The sequence below is a fragment of the Triticum aestivum genome, chromosome 5A (assembly GCF_018294505.1).
Source record: "Triticum aestivum cultivar Chinese Spring chromosome 5A, IWGSC CS RefSeq v2.1, whole genome shotgun sequence".
Taxonomy (NCBI): Eukaryota; Viridiplantae; Streptophyta; class Magnoliopsida; order Poales; family Poaceae; genus Triticum; species Triticum aestivum.
The window spans coordinates 634,951,224-634,959,222 of record NC_057806.1 but is presented as its reverse complement, the minus strand read 5'-3'; positions in this window follow the sequence as shown (position 1 = coordinate 634,959,222).

Sequence of the window (7,999 nt, the reverse complement as noted above, 5' to 3'; positions counted from 1 at the left end):
GTGACATTCCCCCTTGAGTATCGGCTTGCCCCAAGCCGTGCTCGCTGGAAAATGACGACGAAGGTCTGCTGGTTCCTCCCAGGTTGCCAGTGAAAGCGGCAGCTCGCTCCACTGCACCAGGAGTTGTGGGCGCATCTCCCCCTGCGTCTTGATGAACTTGGTTGCCAAAATCGCCTCGGGGAAGTGTTCTTCTTGCAACACAGAGTCAACTGGTCGAAGGCTTGGACTTACCAGGATGCCTGGCTCGATCGCTTTCTTCAATTGAGAGACATGCACAACTTGGTGAATTTTACTTTCAGCCGGCAACTGGTGTTTGTATGCCACCTTCCCGATCCGAGCTATGACAGGATACGGCCCGTAGTACCTGAATGCCAGCTTTTGATATGGCCGTTGAGCCACCGAGGTCTGGATGAATGGTTGGAGCTTCAAGAACACCAGATCCCCCACCTCAAAGGATCGATCTATGTGATGCTTGTCTGCTTGTTTCTTAATGTGATCATGTGCGTGTTTCAGTTGCTACCGCAAATGATCCATCATGACTGCTCTCTCTTGCAACCATGCCGCCAGGTCTGGCACTGAGCTTTCTTCAACCTGTGTGACTGCAAATTCGCGCGGCAGGTGCCCATAGATCACTTCGAAAGGAGTGTGCCCCAGCGATGAGTGAAAAGCCGTATTGTACCAATATTCATCCAAGAACAGCCATTTGCTCCAGTTCTTTGGGCACGAGTGCACTGCACAATGTAGGTATCCTTCTAAACACTGATTCACCCGCTCCGTTTGCCCATCCATCTATGGGTGGTAAGAAGAGCTCAACCTCAGCTCGGTTTGAGATAACTTGAACAGTTCCTGCCAAATTGCGCTGGTGAAGATCCGGTCTCTGTCCGAGATGGTGGCCAAGGGCAACCCGTGCAAACGAAAAATGTTCTTCATGAATGCTTCTGCCACTGTCAGATCTGTGTAAGGGTGTTTCAGGGGTACGAAATGAGCATATTTCAAGAATTTATCCATCACCACTAAGATCACATTCTGTCCTCCCAAGTTTGGCAGTCCTTCAATGAAACCAAGAGACACCACTGCCCATGGTCTTTTAGGGATGGGGAGAGGTTGCAGTAACCCAGCAAGAGAGATCCTCTTTGTCTTAGCTCTCTGACAAGTGTCGCATGATTTCACGTACTACTTGATCATGGCCTTCATACCCTTCCAGGAGAAGAGATTTTTGACGCGGTGATAAGTAGCATAGAATCCCGAATGGCCCCCGATCACGCTGTCGTGCAGAGCTTTAATCAAGGCCAACTGGGTTGTTTCATCAGAGCCAATCCAGATGCGCCCTTTGTGGTTAATCACCCCATCCTGTAATGAGTAATCACTATCATTGGTCAGATCCAGTGTAACCGTTCCAGTTTGCGCTGGGCTTCCGTGTCCTGTTGATAACTGCTTGCAACCGCTTCAAGCCAAGCTCGTCTACAGACCGAGATTGCCGCGAGCTCCTCTTCCTCCCAATGATCTCTTCTTGACAACGCATCAGCTGCCTTGTTGGTGATGCCCGTCTTGTATTGCATCTGAAATTGAAGACCCACGAGCTTGGTGAAGGGTCTCTGTTGAATCGGCGTATTAAGCCGCTGATCTGTCAAATGGAGTAGGCTATTTTGATCCGTGCGCACTAAAAACTCCGCATGTTGTAGATACGGGCGCCAACGGTCTACTACAAGCATCAGCGCTAGGCACTCTTTTTCATATGCAGACAGTCCAAGGTTGCATGGGGCGAGAGCCTTGCTCAAGTAGGCCCGAGGGTGAGCATCATGCATGAGCACCATGCCCACTCCCGTAGCACTCTGTCTCGACCACAAACTTCTTTGTGAAATCTTGCAACGCCAGCACGGGGCTTGAAGCAGAGATTTCTTTAGTTCGTTGAATGTTGTCTCAGCCGTGGGTGTCCAAATAAACAAGGTACCTTTCTTGAGCATGTCCATCAAGGGGCGAGAAATGATGCCAAAGTTTTTGACAAACTTACGGTTATAGCCCGCTAGCCTCAAGAATTCCCGCAGCTTATGAACTGATTTCGGACGTGGCCAATCACGAACTGACTTGATTTTGCTGTCATCCATGGCCACACCCTCACTGCTGATCTTGTGTCCCAAGTATATTATCTGTTGTTGTGCGAACGAGCACTTCGAGCGTTTGACCTTCAGGCTGTGTTCAGTCAGTGTCTCCAGTACTTGCCTCAGCAATCTCACATGCTCCTCCATGGTCGAGGAATGAATAAGTATATCACCCATGAACACCAACACTCCATGGCGGAGTAAGGGTCCTAGCACTATATTCATCCCACCTTGGAATGTAGGTGGCCCTCCAGTCACCCCGTATGGCAACACTCAGAACTGAAAGTGCCCCTGGTGAGTTTTAAATGCAGTCTTTGGCTCATCCTCCTCACGCAGCCTTATCTAATGATAGCCTGCCCGTAGGTCTAGTTTGGAAAACCAGCAAGACCCTGCCAGCTCGTCCAAGAGTTCATCAATGATTGGCATGGGGTAGGCACTTTTAACTGTGATTGCGTTCAAATACTGGTAATCTACGCACATCCGCCATGTCATATCCTTCTTCTTAACAAGTAGCACCGAAGATGAATAAGGACTCGAGCTAGGGATAATTAAACCAGCCTTCAACAGCTCTTTCACGTGAGTCTTGATTTCTGTCTTCTGTTCTGGTGTGTACCTGTAGGGTCGGACATTGACTGGCTTAGCTCCTGGAATGATGGGAATGACATGATCCCACTCCCAATGTGGTGGTAGTGCATTTGGTTCCTCGAAGACCTCCTAAAATTCTTGCAATACTGCATGTATCTTGACTGGAATATGCTCGATGATCACCTCCTCTCCCATTGCATATAGACAAACTATGTGACCCACAACATTGGTCTCCTCCAACGCACACAATTGGGCACAAGTGATTGGTTGAACTTGCTGAAGTTGATTTTGCACTCCCGTCAACTGAATTGTTTGTCCCTGGTGCATAAATTGGAGTTGCTTTGCTGCCCAATTGATCCACATTGGTCCACATGACTCCAACCAGTCAATCCCCACTACCATATCGTAACACCCCAGTGCCAATATCCTGAGATCCGTCAAGAACTCATACCCTTGTGTTTGCCACTTGTAGTTGGGCACCACCCCTAAACAAGATAAAGTCCCACCATCAGCTATCTTGACTGAAACTCTATTCATCTGCTGCACTTGTAAGTTGAGCCTCTCTACCATTGTCTCACTTATAAAACTATGAGAGCTCCTAGAGTCGACAAGTATCAAGAGTTCTTGCCCATCAATTTGCCCGAGCAACCGCATAGTGCGTGGTGTTGTTTGCCCCATGGTTGCCACTTTGGATATGCACATCAACACATCATCATCCGAGTCCGGTTCTTGCACGGCAGGAGCCTATTGTTCTTCTTGTAGCAATTCCAGCAACTCCTATATGACATGAAGTTGCATGGTAGGCCCGCACTGATGCCCTTGACCCCATCGCTCGCCACATTTGAAGCAAAGTCCCCGGGCTCGATGGTAGTTATGCAGTGCTGCCACACGATCATCGCCCCTGCCTGGGCGATCCGGAGGGTTGGCCGCGTCCAAAGCGTGGCGATCCTCGGCAGCCGCCGGTGGTCCTGGCAGCATCTGGCACACGGGTGGAGCACTAATCGCCAGCAGAGGGCGTTGTGCCGGCGCCCTGTGCTGCTGACCCTCCTGGCGCCTATATTCGCGGCGCAGCATCGCCTCCAAAAGCTCCTCCTACAACGTAGCCAGAGAGAAGGCAGATTCCAAATCTTTCGGCTGATGAAGCATAACAACAGCTCGTATGTCACTCTTAAGACCATCTAAGAACTGGGTAATGAAATAGATGGGATCAAAAGTAGGGTTATGAGCTAAGATATGGTGCATCAACTCCTCAAACTTGGTCATGTAATCCCCTACGGTGCCTGACTGACGCAATGTGTTAAACTATCAAAGATGGGCCTGGTACTGCTCTCGACCAAAATTAGAACACAGAGCTGTGCATAGTGATTCCCAAGTGAATGAAGCACTCTGCAATTCATGCAGTTGCAACCATCTGGCTGCATTGCCAGTGAAATTGAGGGTGGGACACGAACCCAAATCTCTGGAGCGACCCCATAGACATCAAAGTACTTTTCACATCTAGTCTTCCAGAATTGTGGGATTTCCCCATCGAAAGAGGGAAAATCCATCTTCGGCAAAGCCCAGTGTGCGTGCTGAGATGGGTGGGTGTACAACGTGTCCTGAGTAACTCTTTTCTCCCCATCTAAACTCACTACACCCCGAAAATCGACAGAATTAAGCGATTGAGACTGGAACGCACCCTTGCCCGGACGCGGCCCGAGGGTAGTGACCACCCCCGATGCCTGGCCCCCGAAATCGACGATCTCGCCATGGCCACCTGGCCCGTGGTTCCCCGGGCTGTCAGAAGTCGTCGGAGCGCCGTGCACCACCTGATCCGCAGACGGAGATGGCAGATCGGTCAAGGTGGGGTGGAGCGCGATTCGCCCCACTTGCGAGCGGAGCTCGTCCAGTTGATGTTGCAGATTGGTGACCGCGGGTCGCCACAACTCGAGGGAGGTCTGGATGGCGTCGAGCCTGGCATCGTTGGCGACGCGGCTATCGTTGACCACCTTCGCCAGCGCTGCGATTTGTTCCTCCATCGCCGCCGCCTGTGTCGCTTGCTTGGTGGTGTAGCGGGGCCTGCGGTACGGGTCCTCCAGATCGCCTGACCTCTGATACCAATTGTAATAGGATCGATCTACTGGGGGCTCGGTATCGGATCTGGAAGGGAAGGGAGAGAGAGGCAGGTAGGGTTTGGAGGAAGTGGAAAGGTACTAAGCAGAGGAAGGGCAGCTTCTCTCTGTCGATCCAGTTCAGTATTCATCGATAATCTGCCCTCTAGTCACCTAGCTACTTAACACCCAATCACAGCCACGCAGGCCTGGTTGGCCCAGTGGCCTGAATACGCAACGCATGCACCCAAGCCCAACACGAAACGCTAACTGGCACCACACCCTAACTGCCACCTGGGTCCAGTCCCTCTCCTTGTCCTTCTACCGGTGGGGTCGCCCCTGCAGGCGTGACACGGTGGCGGCGGTGGTGAGGACGGCTGGAGAGGAAGCCTCTCAACTTTCCTTTTCCTGTGTTTTTTCTGAGGAAGAAGCCCCTCAAAGCCGGAGTGATCATAGAGGGTCCCGTGGTTGTCTTCTTGAGATAGCGAGAGTCTACTTTCCTCAAATCCAACCAAAGTGGATATATTTTGGAACCGCTTCCCTCTTCCTTCATTTCCTCTTCAATTTTAATTTTATTTTGATAAAAGGAGCTCACCATCAGTCCCGATTTCATTGTAGAAATCAGACTTTTTAAAAAACATTTTGTCTAAATTTCAGTTGACTGATCTTGATTTGGCGTCAGGTCAATTGTTAGGCCGTCGGATTCTTTGGTCGAATCTTAGTGCGTGTGTGGATCGAATCAGTATATTCTTGTTTGTGTCCAGTATATTAGCAATTTTTTGATTGATTTAATCTAGAAATAAATTATGTATATGGCATTGACAGTATTAAACCCGTACTGATATTTGTTCATGTAAGCACACACTAGACCTATGGCATAAATATCTAGTACTTCCAAGACAAAAAATAGAGGGATAAATGAGTTATACTTATACCCTCAGTTGGCTAGATCGAAGCCGCGGCGGCGGCATGCTCGGTAGCCTTCTTCTCGTCTTCGATGGGCATGGTGATGACTAAGGCAATGGTGACGTAGTCGAAGTAGCGGACAAAGATGAACAACAGTGAGGAGTTGCGTCGGAGGCGCTGTCGGTGTCAAAACCGGTGGATCTCGGGTAGGGGGTCCTGAACTGTGCGTCTAGGATCCAAAACCAAATCTCCCTTCTTCTGGTGCAGGATCGCAAAGGGCGGGGTTCCGCAGGACTGCTCTCTCATACAGCCGTACACGCGGTGGACGGGATGGGATCATCGGCAACAATAGCAGAAGTGAGCGGAACGATGATGGGCAGTGCATGAGGTAGAGCAGATGCGATCTGATCTAGGTGAGGCTAGGGTTGCCAACTCCTTCAATATATAGGCACGGTCTGGTAGGGAGACATGGGCTAAACCCACGTTCGAGTCGGCAATAGCGCACGATCCGACGTCTTAGATTCAAGCGTGTTCCGTTAATGATTCGTAGTTAATTGTCAACTCATTATCCATTCTTGACCAGCAAAAATTAAGCATGCGCATGACAAAAGTCAGCTCGGCCGAATCACGAAACACGACGTGCGCGGGGGCAAGGCTGGCGGCCGAGGAGGTGTGAACCATGTGTTGGGGAACATAGTAATTTCAAAAAAAATCCTATGCACACACAGGATCATGGTGATGCATAGCAACGAGAGGGGAGAGTGTGTCCACGTACCCTCATAGACCGAATGGGGAAGCGTTAAGCACAACACGGTTGATGTAGTCGTACGTCTTCACGATCTGACCGATCCAAGTACCGAACGCATGGCACCTCCGAGTTCTGCAGACGTTCAACTCGATGACGTCGCGCGAGCTCCGATCCAGCAAAGCTTCACAGGAGGGTTTTGTCAGCACGACGGCGTGGTGAGGGTAATGATGATGCTACCGATGCAGGGCTTCGCCTAAGCACCGCTACGATATGATCGAGGTGGATTATGGTGGAGGGAGCACCGCACACGGCTAAGAGATCAATGATCAATTGTTGTGTCTATGGGGTGCCCCCTGCCCACGTATATAAAGGAGCAAGGGGGAGGAGGCGACCGGCCAGGGAGAAGCGCACCAAGGGGGAGTCCTACTCCCACTAGGAGTAGGACTCCTCCTATTCCTAGTAGGAGTAGGAGAGGGGGAGGAAAGGGAGAGGAGGAGAAGGAAAGAGGGGGCCGGCCCCCCTTGCCCTAAACCAATTCGGTTTGGGCGTTGGGGGGCGCGCCCCACACTCCCCTTGCTGCCCTCTATTTCCACTAAGGCCCATTAAGCCCCCCCCCCCCGGGGGGGCACTACTAGGGAAAAGGCTAGCAGCAGCGCGGGTTTTTAGGCTATCAGCAGCGCGGACAGCCACGCTACCAATAAGGCGCTACAACTAACTGTTACTAGTAGCGCGGGATAAACCCGCGCTACTACTAAATGATTAGTAGTAGCGCGGGTGCACCCGCGCTACTACTAAGCTAACACCCACACTACTACTAACCTAACTACTAGTAGCGCTCACTTTTAACCCACGCTACTACTAACAATTTAGGAATTAAAAAAATAAAAGTTAGATGTGGTATTCATGAATGGTAATACGTCCATTGCAAAGCAAACCAACGTCACAGAACCATCTCAAGATTCCATTTAACATCAGACACACAACTATCATCGAAGTACCTCCCCTAGTGGTCCACCACCAACCTAAACAAATCACTTCTCTAGATGTATCTACCAAGGCTTGGAGTTCAGACGCCAATGTACCCGAATCCTCCTTCCCCCGGACGATGGCGTCGAGGACCTCCACCTCGAAGACCTCCAGTGTCAAAATCACCTGGACGTTCATCTGTTCGACGTGGCCACTGTGCTTCACAGCAAAGTCCGCCTCCAAGTGGTTGAAGAGCACAACGCCCACCGGGCCACGCTAGTTAGCGTCGATCACCCCTGTGCCCACGTCGGGAAAGTGAAAACTTGTTAGTACGCAAATTGCATCAGTTAAACTAAATAGTATATTACAATTCACAAGACCCATTAAGTTAAGATTCCTTATCACTACTAGGGAAAACCTTATACACAGAATCTTAGCAGCAGCGCGGCATAAAAACAGGCGCTGCTGCTAAGTAGTAGCAGCGCGGCTACGGAAAGCTCGCTACTGGTGCAAACTTAGCAGTAGCGCGTGACGCTTAAACCGCGCTGCTACAAAAATCCACCAACAGTACACAACGACATAAGTTTACCAGTAGCGCGGCGCTA